The sequence below is a fragment of the Lycorma delicatula genome, chromosome 1 (genome assembly GCF_047948215.1).
Source record: "Lycorma delicatula isolate Av1 chromosome 1, ASM4794821v1, whole genome shotgun sequence".
NCBI classification, from domain to species: domain Eukaryota; kingdom Metazoa; phylum Arthropoda; class Insecta; order Hemiptera; family Fulgoridae; genus Lycorma; species Lycorma delicatula.
Genome location: NC_134455.1, coordinates 321,573,459 through 321,589,841, shown reverse-complemented (window position 1 = coordinate 321,589,841; position 16,383 = coordinate 321,573,459). Strand labels below are relative to the sequence as shown.

Sequence of the window (16,383 nt, the reverse complement as noted above, 5' to 3'; positions counted from 1 at the left end):
TAGGAGACTTCAATGCCCATCATATTTCCTGGGGCTCAACCTTCTGCTCCACTCGAGGAAATATGATAAACAGATTGAGACAAGATTTTGACCTTTGCCTACTGAATAATGGATCACACACATTTATGTCCTTATCAACTGGTGCTGTATCTAACCTTGATCTTTCCATATGCTCACCGAATGTACTCCCTCATTTTAATTGGTCGATTTGTGATGACTTTCACGGCAGTGATCATAGACCAATTATTATTAGTTTCGGTGTAGACTGTGAGATTAAAAGAAGGCCACGGAGATGGATTGTTGAAAAGGCAGATTGGAACGGATACCGTAAAGCATTCCAATCTCAGTATGACGATGGAGCGAACATCCACGAACAATATTCTTCTTTTACGTCCATGATACTTAAGAATGCCAGCAGATATATCCCACAAACATCGGGTAATCCTAGACGTCCTTTCGTTCCATGGTGGAACGATGAATGCAAAAATGCTATTAGGAATCGACGGCAGGCACTACGTAAATTTAATCGTAGGCCTACAACAGAACATCTAAATTTATACCGCACGACTAGAGCGGTGTGCCGTCGAGTATTCTTGGACGCTAAGAGGAATTCATGGACGAAATACGTGAGCACTATCTCACGCACTACTTCCACGTCTACTGTATGGAAGAAAATTCGTGCAATCTTCGGATCACCGAAACAATCTATTCTTGGTCTTATTGATGAAGGAGAACTCCTTTCATCATCCTCGGAAGTGGCAAATAGTCTAGCAAAATCTTTCCGCTCGGTGTCTCTCACCTCATCATATAATAACGATTTTCAACGGTACAAGATACAAATGGAGGTGTTGTCGTTAAACATTGGTGATTCGGTTGGTGAATTAAACACTCCATTCGTATTTAAAGAATTGTTACATGCACTTAAAAATTCACGGGACACTTCTCCTGGACCGGACAACATTCGCCTTTCCATGGTTTCACACCTTCCTAATTCGGCACTACAACAACTTTTGAATATTTTCAACGGTTTATTCTCCGAACAAGTCTTCCCACCCGGCTGGTCAGAAGCATTTATTATACCAGTACCAAAACCTGGTAAAGACCAGACGAACCCCTCAAGCTATCGCCCTATTTCATTAACAAGCGTTTTGTGTAAAATAATGGAGAGAATGGTAAACCGCAGACTTACATGGTACTTGGAGAAACATGGCTTTCTATCTCCAGAACAGTGTGGTTTTCGACAAGGACGATCTTCCATTGACCACTTAGTGTCACTAGAAACAGCCATACAAAACGCTTTCCTCAATCGGCAACACCTCGTCGCTATCTTCTTTGATATAAAAAAGGCGTATGACACAGCCTGGCGACGTGGTATTCTTAACACTCTCAAAAAATGGGGAATCAAGGGCAATATGCTTGCTTTTATCCGGGGATTCTTAAATCACCGAACGGCTCGTGTTCGTGTGGATGATTCGCTCTCAGATAGTGTCATCTTGGAGAATGGAGTGCCCCAAGGTAGTGTATTAAGTGCCACCTTATTTTCTGTAGCCATAAATGATATTACCAAATGTGTTCAGGCTCCTGTCTCATGCTCTCTATTTGCTGACGACTTTGCTATCTACATTGCAAGCCGTTCGGCACCTACAGCAGAGAGACTACTGCAGAACACTATATATCACCTTGAAGCTTGGTCCAGGATTACTGGTTTCACATTTTCATCCGAAAAAACGAAATGTGTAGTTTTTTCACGGCTACGAAACCCTTCTATTCCGCAAATTTTTCTGAACGGTGAGACTATTACTATCTCTACTTACGTTAAGTTTTTAGGTTTAATTTTTGATAGCCGTCTTACTTGGGTCAAACATTTAAAAGAATTGAAAACAAAATGTTCCAAAATTCTAGATATGATGCGAGTCCTTACTAACACCAACTGGGGAGCCGATAGATCATGTATGATACGTTTTTACTATTCCTTTGTTCGCTCCCGTTTAGATTACGGTTGTGTGGCCTACTCATCAGCTCGTCAAACCGTGCTTAAAATGCTGGATAGTGTACATCATGCTTTCCTTCGGCTTGCCACAGGCGCGTTTAGATCTAGTCCTGTCGCAAGCTTACTGGTAGACTGTGGTGAACCATCACTTTGGGATAGACGAGACCAGCTTTTATTATCGTATTTTGCTCGTCTCAGAGGACAACCAAATCACCCGGCTCTTGAGTCAGTCTTTAGAAATCCTAATCTAGGAAAGTATGAGGACCATCCACGTCGTACTGCACCGGTAGGTATCCGTACCTGGCGTCTGCTGCAGCATATAAATGTTGACAAACCGTCATTCTTTCCTATATATCCTTGCTCATATCCTCCGTGGAGAATAAACCTTATAAATTTTAATTTTAACCAGACCACATACAATAAACAATCAACACCATCTATTGTCTTTCAGCAAATGTTTCAGTGTGTTCTCTCCAAGATGAAACCAGACGCGGTTGTATACACTGATGGATCGAAACAAAATGATACAGTTGGGTGTGCATTTGTTGTTAATGAGAGAACTTATATGTTTGGTCTACCCGGTATTACGAGTGTGTTTACCGCTGAACTATACGCTATAAATAAGGCTCTAAACATCATTAACCCTAAATATAGAAAAATTCTTATTTGCAGTGACTCGTGTAGTGCTCTCCAAGCCTTAAAAAACTTTTATTCCAAACATCCTATCGTCATTGAAATTTACAACGCAATCGCTGAGTTGAATAATCGCAACACAGAATTAAGTTTTTGCTGGGTCCCTAGCCACGTAGGGATTCCAGGTAATGAACATGCAGATTCCGCTGCCAAAGAAGCATGTAACCAACCTCCTTTCACCACCCGAGTTGCTACTTCTGATTTCATTAACTATGTAAAACAATTATTAAGAACAAGGTGGCAAGGTGATTGGACAGCTACCGTTGATAATAAACTCGGTCAGATTAAAGATTCTGTGTTACCATGGAACTCCTCATACAGAAAACCCCGGCGTGAGGAAGTAGTTCTCTGTCGATTGCGGATAGGACACACGAGAGTCACACACGAGTACCTGTTTACAAGAGGACAACCACCTCTATGCGCAAGATGCAACTGCCGCGTGACTGTGCGCCACATACTCGTGGACTGCATATGTTATGCGGCATTGCGTCGTAAATTTAAATTACCTAGTAACATCCGTGGTATCTTGCGTGACGATAAGGAGGTTTTAAACCGGATGTTTATGTTTTTACGTAATATAGGGTTAACACAAAAAATTTAATAAGTATGTATTCTTTCGTAATTGTATGTATTGTCCTATGTATTGTTATTGTTATCCGAGTAGGGAGCCTTTTACACTCCCTATCGGATTTTTTTTTCTTTTTTTTTTTTTTTTCTTTTCTATATATATATTCATATTTTTTTGTTGTTTTTTTTTAAATTCGTCTGTGATATTAGTTGTAAGATTTTTGTGATATTAGTTGTAAGATTGTAAACGTAATAGTTTTAAGTTTTATCTCCTTTTTTAGTTTTAAGTTTTATTTATTTTTAATGTGATAGTTTTTAACATAGTTTTAAGTTACATATTAGTGTTTTTGTTATCCGAGAATGGGCCTTTTACACCCATTCCGGATTTTTTTCTGTGATAGTAGTTTTAAGTTTTAATTTTATCTAAAAACCTTAAATTATTTTTATTTATTTATCTATTTATTTATTTTCCGGGCGATGATAACGTTCAACCGTTTTTCGCCCTATAAAAAAAAAAAAAAAAAGTTATTGAAAGATTTACAATGATATTATAATCTGTAGTTTACGATTCTCATAAATGTGTCATTACTTCGGCTCAAAAACAAAAGGTACTGTAATATAAATATAACTTTTTCAAAAAAAGATTGTTACATAAAAAACAGTAAGACACTAGATCTAAAACTGTTATTAATTTAGAATTCACTTTAAAAAAAACTACTTGTTAAATATATTTGACAGATAGTACACAATGTTTCAGGGTTACATACAAGAAGCAAATGCTTTACAAAAATCTTACCAAACTGATTTCATTAATAATATAATTAACATATTTTTTTTTTTTAGATAATTTTAATGTAAAAATCAAATAATTTATGCAATAATTATTTTTTATTATATTATAATTTTTAAAAAAATTATAGGTATAAACTATTCTTTGAGTGTAATTACTATTTTTTTTTTTTTAACTGAATTTTTACGGGCATCGATTGCTAAGGTCATTAGCCCTCGTCACATTCTTTAAAAGAAATTATTATCTCCACCAGGATCGTCATATATAAGGGTGTAAAGGGCCCTTACATTTTATTTAAAAGCACAAATTACACAAAACATTTAAGACATAAAAGACAAGGACAATCACAAACACTTATGGGGTGTAAAGGGCCCCGATATTAAAATTTTAGATAGGTTCTCAAAAGACCATAAAATTAAAATTTCTGCTTATCAATACCATATCTTTCTTTCTTCTAATTTATAGTTTGTTCAAGCACCCTCGGGGCAACCAGAACCGCCGTTGAGCAGTATATCAGTCGAGCCAGGATGCCGACATTTCTTGCAGACATATACAAATCGGGTCTACGTCATGTACCAAGCGGTGGAGCTCATGGATGTTAGAAAAACATCCATTAATGTTCCATTGTACAATCGACTCGCTAATTTTTAATTAAATTATTGTCTGGGTTTTCCTAAATATAACTGTTTTCCAAAAAAGTTTGTTACATAAAAATCAGTAAGACACTAGATCAAAAACACTTATTAATGTAGAATTTCCTTTAAAAAAAAAAAACTTGTTAAATATATTTGACAGAGAGTACGCAATGTTTTAGGGTTCCATACAAGAAGCAAAAAATAAAAACATTACAAAAATCTTACCCGACTGATTTCATTAATAATATAATTAATATATGATTTTTTTTTTTAGATAATTTTAATGTAAAAATCAACTAATTTATGTAATAGTTATTTATTATTATTTTTTTAATAAATTGTCAGGAAATCAGTTGTTAATATTTTTGTGTATTTCAAGAGATTTCAGAAACATCTAATCTGTCATCAAAGCTTAGAGGGTTTGACGAAAATAATTGAGTGTAATATGAACTATTTTTATAGATTTAAAGATATTTCAAAAATTATGTCCAAATTACCTGGGTTTTGGAAAGTAAATTACTATTTAATAAGATTTATAAAAGTTAGCATTACAAAAGATAACATCTAATCTTTTTTAACTCATATTAAATGAAACTAAAGGAATATAAATAGATAGTTTCCATAGAAATAAATTTGTATTGTTGTTTGTAATTTTAAATAAATTTAACCAATTATCATTTTTTAATATTCTAGAATATCCAACTGGTTGGTATAGTGGTGAAAGTGTCTTCCCAAATCAGCTGATTTACAAGTCGACAGTTACAGATAAGAAGAGATTCTTTATAATGGATTTGAGTGGGTTTTGATGGTTGGGATTCAACTAAGCGCACTTAATATCATCCTCTTTCATCGACATAAGCAATACTTCAATGGACTGCTGATGGCAGAACAGGTAAAAGTGAGAACAAAACATTCTAGAATATAGTTATTGAAATTTTAATTGTCTATCAAGATATCAATTAAAACTATGATTTATAATTTCCATGCAGTTAAAAAAGAATTCATATATTTTTTATGTAAAAGGTTTCCTTTGAATTTTGTGATTTGTTTTTCCTTAAATGGTTTCTGCATTATTATAGTAATCTACAACTGCTGCTTTCTCTGAAAATACATACTGTATTTATTAGCAAATAAGACCACTCGAGGGTTAACTATGATTAATTTTGTGATTACCCTAGAAGAACAGTTGCAGCAATCCTCCCGGTCAAAGCAATATTTGTCAATATAGTTCATGATCTGATGGAATCAAATTTTTATTGTGTTGTTACCTCTTTTTGGTATGAAAATCGCTGTAAAATTAATGTTATATATAAAGAAATGATAAAAGTTAAATTATTTGATATTTATTTAAATTATTGTATTAATCAATTTTGATAAGAATAATTAAAAAACCTAGTTTTTTCAAATGTATAATTTTTTAGATTGTTTTAGTGATATAAAAATAATAATTATTAAATGTTATATCATTAAAACAATTATTGTTTGTAATAATTATCTTTTGTAATATTTTAAAACTTAGTGGTATAATTATTTATATTTACGCTGTTAAAAATTAAGGTTTTTAATAATTGTGTAATATTCTTCCATTTAATTTTGCTGAGTATAATATAAGTACGTTAATAAAAACATTCATTATTCGGGAAAAAATATTTGCAAATAATATTTATACAAATAAGCATGAAAGAGAATCTCATCTCATGTTATGAAAATCATTTTATTTGTAACTAGTTAAATATAAATATATAGTATCCATTGAAATAAATTTTTAATTTGTGTAGTATCCATGAAATAAATTTTTAATTTTTATTGTTTAATATTTTAAATAAATTTTAGCAATTATCATTCCTTTAACATTTTTTAATATCCACCAGGTTGGTCTAGTGGTACCCAAATACCCTGATTTGAAATTCAAGAGTACCAGCATTCAAGCCAGACTCCTTCTATTAACATACAAACAGAATATTGCTGTTGGTTTTGTATTGTTAGGAGGACACACAGTTAGGATATCCTATTGATATGATTAGATGGACATTATCCATCTAAAATACAAATAACATCACGTGTTTTGGGCTATTTATAATTATTTATTTCTTTGTAGAATATCAAGGTTGTCGTTACATATTAATACACTTGAAAGTATGGTGACTGAAATTGTGTTATCGAACACTAGTAGTGCAAACAGTTATCGAAAAAATTACAATGAAATTATAAAATGATATTATAATCATTACTTCGGCTCAAAAACAAAAGGTACTGTAATATAAATATAATTGTTTTCCAAAAAAAGTTTGTTACATAAAAAACAGTAAGACACTAAATCAACAAATCTTAATTTACAATTTCCTTAAAAAAAAAATACTTGTTAAATATATTTCACAGATATACACAATGTTTTAGGATTCCATAAAAGAAGCACAAATTAAAAACATTACAAAAATCTTACCCGACTGATTTAATTAATAATATAATTAACATATGATTTTTTTAGAAATAATTTTAATGTAAAAATCAACTAATTTATGTAATAGTTATTTGTTATTATTTTTTAAATAAATTGTCAGGAAATCGGTTGTTAATATTTTTGTGTATTTCAAGAGATTTCAGAAACATCTAATCTGCCATCAAACCTTCTAACCTTTGATGAAAATAATTGAGTGTAATAATTACTATTTTTATTGATTTAAAGATATTTCAAAAATTATGTCTAAATTACCTGGGTTTTGGAACGTGAATTATTTTTTAATAAGATTTATAAAAATTAGCATTAAAAAAGATAACATCTAATCTTAGGTATGAAAATCGCTGTAAAATTCATGCTATATATAAAGAATAGATAAAAGTTAAATTATTTGATATTTATTTCAACTATTGTATTAATCAATTTTAACAAGAGTAATAAAAAAACCTAGTTTGTTCAAATGTATAATTTTTTTGTATTGTTTTAATGATATAAAAATAATAATTATTAAATGTTATATCATTAAAACAATTATTGTTTGTAATAATTATCTTTTGTAATATTTTAAACGTTAGTGGTATAATTATTTATTTTTACAATGTTAAAAATTAAGGTTTTTAATAATTGTGGGTATTTTTCCTTTTAATTTTGCAGAGTGTTATATGAATACTGTTTTAATGATATAAAAATAATAATTATTAAATGTTATATCATTAAAACAATTATTGTTTGTAATAATTATCTTTTGTAATATTTTAAACGTTAGTGGTATAATTATTTATTTTTACAATGTTAAAAATTAAGGTTTTTAATAATTGTGGGTATTTTTCCTTTTAATTTTGCAGAGTGTTATATGAATACGTTTATAAAAACATTTATTATTCGGGAAAAAATATTTGCAATTAATATTTATACAAATAAGCATGACAGAGAATCTCATCTGACGTTATGAAAATCATTTTATTTGTAACTAGTTAAATATAAATATATAGTATCCATGGAAATAAATTTTAAATTAGTATAGTATCCATGGATATAAATTATTAATTTGTTTTGTTTAACATTTAAATAAATTTTAGCAATCATCATTCTTTTAAAGTAATATCCACCAGGTTGTTTTAGTGGTACCCAAATTCTCTGATTTTAAACTCGTGTTCCAGCATTCAAGCCGAGTACTCCTTCTATTAAAATACAAACTAAATATTGCTGTTGGTTTTGTTTTGTTTTGTTAGGATGACACACAGTTAGGATATCCTATAGATATGATTAGATGAACATTATCCACTAACATACAAATAACATCACATGTTTTAGTGTTTTGGGCGATTTATAATTATTTATTTCTTTGTAGAATATCAAGGTTGTCGTTTAATTAAATACACTTGAAAGTATGGTGACTGAAATTGCGTTCATTTTATATTTGTGAGCATGTGCGCACATGTGTTAAAAGTACCAACAGTTATTGAAAGATTACAATGATATTATAAACTGTAGTGTACAATTCTCATAATTGTGTCATTACTTTGGCTCAAAAACACAAAAGGTACTGTAATAAAAATATAACTGTTTTTCAAAAATAAGAGAAGTTTTAAGGTTGGGTTTCAATTAAGTGCAGTTAATATCATCCTCTTTCATCGACATAAGCAATACTTCAATGGATTGCTGAAGGCAGAACAGGTAAAAGTGAGAAAAAAACATTCCAGAATATAGTTATTGAAATTTTAAGTGTCTATAAAATAAACTGTTCAAGTTTTTCAAGATATCAATTAACACTATGATTTATAATTTCCATGCAGTTAATAAAGAATTTATATATTTTTTATGGAAAAGGGTTCCTTTGAATTTTATGATTTGTTTTTCCTAATCAGTTTAGTAAATGGTTTCTGCCTTATTATGCAGCTTACTCTGAAAATGTATTAGCACATATGACCACTCGAGGGTCAACTATGATTAATCTTGTGATTACCCTAGACGAACAGTTGTGGCAATCCTCCCGGTCAAAGCAATGTTTGTCAATAGAGTTCATGATCTGATAGTGGAATCAAATTTTTATTGTGTTGTAATATAAAGAAACAGATTGGTACTGGTCTATTAGTTTTATGTTTGCTTCTAGTATGATAGCATTACCTTTTTTTGGGTATGAAAATCGCTGTAAAATTCATGCTATATATAAAGAAATGATAAAAGTTAAATTATTTGATATTTATTTCAACTATTGTATTAATCAATTTTAACAAGAGTAATAAAAAAACCTAGTTTTTTCAAATGTATAATTTTTTTGTATTGTTTTAATGATATAAAAATAATAATTATTAAATGTTATATCATTAAAACAATTATTGTTTGTAATAATTATCTTTTGTAATATTTTAAACGTTAGTGGTATAATTATTTATTTTTACAATGTTAAAAATTAAGGTTTTTAATAATTGTGGGTATTTTTCCTTTTAATTTTGCAGAGTGTTATATGAATACGTTTATAAAAACATTTATTATTCGGGAAAAAATATTTGCAATTAATATTTATACAAATAAGCATGACAGAGAATCTCATCTGACGTTATGAAAATCATTTTATTTGTAACTAGTTAAATATAAATATATAGTATCCATGGAAATAAATTTTAAATTAGTATAGTATCCATGGATATAAATTATTAATTTGTTTTGTTTAACATTTAAATAAATTTTAGCAATCATCATTCTTTTAAAGTAATATCCACCAGGTTGTTTTAGTGGTACCCAAATTCTCTGATTTTAAACTCGTGTTCCAGCATTCAAGCCGAGTACTCCTTCTATTAAAATACAAACTAAATATTGCTGTTGGTTTTGTTTTGTTTTGTTAGGATGACACACAGTTAGGATATCCTATAGATATGATTAGATGAACATTATCCACTAACATACAAATAACATCACATGTTTTAGTGTTTTGGGCGATTTATAATTATTTATTTCTTTGTAGAATATCAAGGTTGTCGTTTAATATTAATACACTTGAAAGTATGGTGACTGAAATTGCGTTCATTTTATATTTGTGAGCATGTGCGCACATGTGTTAAAAGTACCAACAGTTATTGAAAGATTACAATGATATTATAAACTGTAGTGTACAATTCTCATAATTGTGTCATTACTTTGGCTCAAAAACACAAAAGGTACTGTAATAAAAATATAACTGTTTTTCAAAAATAAGAGAAGTTTTAAGGTTGGGTTTCAATTAAGTGCAGTTAATATCATCCTCTTTCATCGACATAAGCAATACTTCAATGGATTGCTGAAGGCAGAACAGGTAAAAGTGAGAAAAAAACATTCCAGAATATAGTTATTGAAATTTTAAGTGTCTATAAAATAAACTGTTCAAGTTTTTCAAGATATCAATTAACACTATGATTTATAATTTCCATGCAGTTAATAAAGAATTCATATATTTTTTTTTAAAAAGGGTTCCTTTGAATTTTATGATTTGTTTTTCCTAATCAGTTTAGTAAATGGTTTCTGCCTTATTATGCAGCTTACTCTGAAAATGTATTAGCACATATGACCACTCGAGGGTCAACTATGATTAATCTTGTGATTACCCTAGAAGAACAGTTGTGGCAATCCTCCCGGTCAAAGCAATGTTTGTCAATAGAGTTCATGATCTGATAGTGGAATCAAATTTTTATTGTGTTGTAATATAAAGAAACAGATTGGTACTGGTCTATTAGTTTTATGTTTGCTTCTAGTATGATAGCATTACCTTTTTTTGGGTATGAAAATCGCTGTAAAATTCATGCTATATATAAATGATAAAAGTTAAATTATTTGATATTTATTTCAACTATTGTATTAATCAATTTTAACAAGAGTAATAAAAAAACCTAGTTTTTTTCAAATGTATAATTTTTTTGTATTGTTTTAATGATATAAAAATAATAATTATTAAATGTTATATCATTAAAACAATTATTGTTTGTAATAATTATCTTTTGTAATATTTTAAACGTTAGTGGTATAATTATTTATTTTTACAATGTTAAAAATTAAGGTTTTTAATAATTGTGGGTATTTTTCCTTTTAATTTTGCAGAGTGTTATATGAATACGTTTATAAAAACATTTATTATTCGGGAAAAAATATTTGCAATTAATATTTATACAAATAAGCATGACAGAGAATCTCATCTGACGTTATGAAAATCATTTTATTTGTAACTAGTTAAATATAAATATATAGTATCCATGGAAATAAATTTTAAATTAGTATAGTATCCATGGATATAAATTATTAATTTGTTTTGTTTAACATTTAAATAAATTTTAGCAATCATCATTCTTTTAAAGTAATATCCACCAGGTTGTTTTAGTGGTACCCAAATTCTCTGATTTTAAACTCAAGTGTTCCAGCATTCAAGCCGAGTACTCCTTCTATTAAAATACAAACTAAATATTGCTGTTGGTTTTGTTTTGTTTTGTTAGGATGACACACAGTTAGGATATCCTATAGATATGATTAGATGAACATTATCCACTAACATACAAATAACATCACATGTTTTAGTGTTTTGGGCGATTTATAATTATTTATTTCTTTGTAGAATATCAAGGTTGTCGTTTAATATTAATACACTTGAAAGTATGGTGACTGAAATTGCGTTCATTTTATATTTGTGAGCATGTGCGCACATGTGTTAAAAGTACCAACAGTTATTGAAAGATTACAATGATATTATAAACTGTAGTGTACAATTCTCATAATTGTGTCATTACTTTGGCTCAAAAACACAAAAGGTACTGTAATAAAAATATAACTGTTTTTCAAAAATAAGAGAAGTTTTAAGGTTGGGTTTCAATTAAGTGCAGTTAATATCATCCTCTTTCATCGACATAAGCAATACTTCAATGGATTGCTGAAGGCAGAACAGGTAAAAGTGAGAAAAAAACATTCCAGAATATAGTTATTGAAATTTTAAGTGTCTATAAAATAAACTGTTCAAGTTTTTCAAGATATCAATTAACACTATGATTTATAATTTCCATGCAGTTAATAAAGAATTCATATATTTTTTTTTAAAAAGGGTTCCTTTGAATTTTATGATTTGTTTTTCCTAATCAGTTTAGTAAATGGTTTCTGCCTTATTATGCAGCTTACTCTGAAAATGTATTAGCACATATGACCACTCGAGGGTCAACTATGATTAATCTTGTGATTACCCTAGAAGAACAGTTGTGGCAATCCTCCCGGTCAAAGCAATGTTTGTCAATAGAGTTCATGATCTGATAGTGGAATCAAATTTTTATTGTGTTGTAATATAAAGAAACAGATTGGTACTGGTCTATTAGTTTTATGTTTGCTTCTAGTATGATAGCATTACCTTTTTTTGGGTATGAAAATCGCTGTAAAATTCATGCTATATATAAAGAAATGATAAAAGTTAAATTATTTGATATTTATTTCAACTATTGTATTAATCAATTTTAACAAGAGTAATAAAAAAACCTAGTTTTTTTCAAATGTATAATTTTTTTGTATTGTTTTAATGATATAAAAATAATAATTATTAAATGTTATATCATTAAAACAATTATTGTTTGTAATAATTATCTTTTGTAATATTTTAAACGTTAGTGGTATAATTATTTATTTTTACAATGTTAAAAATTAAGGTTTTTAATAATTGTGGGTATTTTTCCTTTTAATTTTGCAGAGTGTTATATGAATACGTTTATAAAAACATTTATTATTCGGGAAAAAATATTTGCAATTAATATTTATACAAATAAGCATGACAGAGAATCTCATCTGACGTTATGAAAATCATTTTATTTGTAACTAGTTAAATATAAATATATAGTATCCATGGAAATAAATTTTAAATTAGTATAGTATCCATGGATATAAATTATTAATTTGTTTTGTTTAACATTTAAATAAATTTTAGCAATCATCATTCTTTTAAAGTAATATCCACCAGGTTGTTTTAGTGGTACCCAAATTCTCTGATTTTAAACTCAAGTGTTCCAGCATTCAAGCCGAGTACTCCTTCTATTAAAATACAAACTAAATATTGCTGTTGGTTTTGTTTTGTTTTGTTAGGATGACACACAGTTAGGATATCCTATAGATATGATTAGATGAACATTATCCACTAACATACAAATAACATCACATGTTTTAGTGTTTTGGGCGATTTATAATTATTTCTTTGTAGAATATCAAGGTTGTCGTTTAATATTAATACACTTGAAAGTATGGTGACTGAAATTGCGTTCATTTTATATTTGTGAGCATGTGCGCACATGTGTTAAAAGTACCAACTGTTATTGAAAGATTACAATGATATTATAAACTGTAGTGTACAATTCTCATAATTGTGTCATTACTTCGGCTCAAAAACACATATAACTGTTTTTCAAAAAAAGGATTGTTACATATAAAACAGTAAGACACTAGGTCAAAAACTCTTATAATTTAGAACTCACTTTAAAAAAAATACTTGTTAAATATATTTGACAGATTGTACACAATGTTTCAGGGTTCCATAAGAGAAGCAAAAAATAACATTACAAAAATCTTACCCAACTGATTTCATTAATAATGTAATTAACATATTTATTTTTACAAATAATTTTAATGTAAAAATCAAATAATTTATGTAATATTTTTTTTTATTATATTATAATTATTGAAAAAATTATAGGTATAAACTACTTTAATTAATCTGTCAGGAAATCAATTGTTAATATTTTTGTTTATTTCAAGAGATTTTAGAAACATCTAATCTGTCATCAAATTTTAGAGGGTTTGCCGAAATTAGAGTGTGATAATTACTATTTTTTATTGTTTTAAAGATATTTAAAAAATTATGTCTAAATTACCTGGATTTTGGAAAGTGAATTACTATTTAATAAGATTTATAAAAATTAGCATTAAAAAAGATAACATCTAATCTTATTTAACACATATTAAATAAAACTAAAGGAATATAAATATATAGTTTCCATAGAAATAAATTTTTATTTCTAATATAAATTTGTATTGTTGTTTGTAATTTTAAATAAATTTGAACAATTATCATTTTTTAACATTCTAGAATATCCACCTGGTTGGTATAGTGGTGAAAGTGTCTTTCCAAATCAGCTGATTTACAAGTCGACAGTTACAGGGTTCATCCACTAATAAGAGAAGTTTTAAGGTTGGGTTTCAATTAAGCGCAGTTAATATCATCCTCTTTCATCGACATAAGCAATACTTCAATGGATTGCTGAAGGCAGAACAGGTAAAAGTGAGAAAAACACATTCCAGAATATAGTTATTGAAATTTTAAGTGTCTATAAAATAAACTGTTCAAGTTTTTCAAGACATCAATTAAAACTATGGTTTATAATTTCCATGCAGTTAATAAAGAATTCATATATTTTTTATGGAAAAGGGTTCCTTTGAATTTTATGATTTTTTTTTCCTAATCTGTTTAGTAAATGGTTTCTGCCTTATTATGCAGCTTACTCTGAAAATTTATTAGCAAATAAGACCACTCGAGGGTCAACTATGATTATTCTTGTGATTACCCTAGAAGAACCGTTGTAGCAATCCTCCCGGTCAAAGCAATGTTTGTCAATAGAGTTCATGATCTGATAGTGGAATCAAATTTTTATTGTGTTGTAATATAAAGAAACAGATTGGTACTGGTCTATTAGTTTTATGTTTGCTTCTAGTATGATAGCATTACCTCTTTTTGGGTATGAAAATCGCTGTAAAATTCATGCTATATATAAAGAAATGATAAAAGGTAAATTATTTGATATTTATTTAAGCTATTGTATTAATCAATTTTACCAAGAATAATAAAAAAACCTAGTTTTTTTTAATGTATAATTTTTTTGTATTGTTTTAATGATATAAAAATAATAATTATTAAATGTTATATCATTAAAACAATTATTGTTTATAATAATTATCTTTTGTAATATTTTAAACGTTAGTGGTATAATTATTTATATTTACACTCTTAAAAATTAAGGTTTTTAATAATTGTGGGTATTTTTCCTTTTAATTTTGCAGAGTGTTATATGAATACGTTCATAAAAACATTTATTATTCGGGAAAAAATATTTGCAATTAATATTTATACAAATAAGCATGACAGAGAATCTCATCTGACGTTATGAAAATCATTTTATTTGTAACTAGTTAAATATAAATATATAGTATCCATGGAAATAAATTTTAAATTAGTATAGTATCCATGGATATAAATTATTATTTGTATTGTTTAACATTTAAATAAATTTTAGCAATCATCATTCTTTTAAAGTAATATCCACCAGGTTGTTTTAGTGGTACCCAAATTCTCTGATTTTAAATTCAAGTGTTCCAGCATTCAAGCCGAGTACTCCTTCTATTAAATTACAAACTAAATATTGCTGTTGGTTTTGTTTTGTTTTGTTAGGATGACACACAGTTAGGATATCCTATAGATATGATTAGATGAACATTATCCACTAACATACAAATATCATCACATGTTTTAGTGTTTTGGGCGATTTATAATTATTTATTTCATTGTAGAATATCAAGGTTGTCGTTTAATATTAATACACTTGAAAGTATGGTGACTGAAATTGCGTTCATTTTATATTTGTGAGCATGAGCATGTGCGCACATGTGTTAAAAGTACCAACTGTTATTGAAAGATTACAATGATATTATAAACTGTAGTGTACAATTCTCATAATTGTGTCATTACTTCGGCTCAAAAACACAAAAGGTACTGTAATAAAAATATAACTGTTTTTCAAAAATAAGAGAAGTTTTAAGGTTGGGTTTCAATTAAGTGCAGTTAATATCATCCTCTTTCATCGACATAAGCAATACTTCAATGGATTGCTGAAGGCAGAACAGGTAAAAGTGAGAAAAAAACATTCCAGAATATAGTTATTGAAATTTTAAGTGTCTATAAAATAAACTGTTCAAGTTTTTCAAGATATCAATTAACACTATGATTTATAATTTCCATGCAGTTAATAAAGAATTCATATATTTTTTTTTAAAAAGGGTTCCTTTGAATTTTATGATTTGTTTTTCCTAATCAGTTTAGTAAATGGTTTCTGCCTTATTATGCAGCTTACTCTGAAAATGTATTAGCACATATGACCACTCGAGGGTCAACTATGATTAATCTTGTGATTACCCTAGAAAAACAGTTGTGGCAATCCTCCCGGTCAAAGCAATGTTTGTCAATAGAGTTCATGATCTGATAGTGGAATCA

The 16,383-nt window shown here is 28.4% G+C and overlaps 1 long non-coding RNA gene across 5 annotated transcripts in view; it reads left to right on the top strand.

The window, feature by feature from the left end:
- The window catches only part of LOC142318367 (uncharacterized), a 52,036-nt gene that overhangs the window by 12,036 nt on the left and 23,617 nt on the right, over positions 1-16,383 (top strand). For 4 of the 5 annotated variants that reach the window (XR_012754893.1, XR_012754890.1, XR_012754889.1 and 1 more), the window contains 2 exons: positions 5,369-5,567; positions 14,209-14,394. This is a non-coding gene — a long non-coding RNA (uncharacterized LOC142318367). The remainder of the gene's footprint in view (positions 1-5,368; positions 5,568-14,208; positions 14,395-16,383) is intronic. The other variant, XR_012754891.1, reaches the window with a different exon arrangement.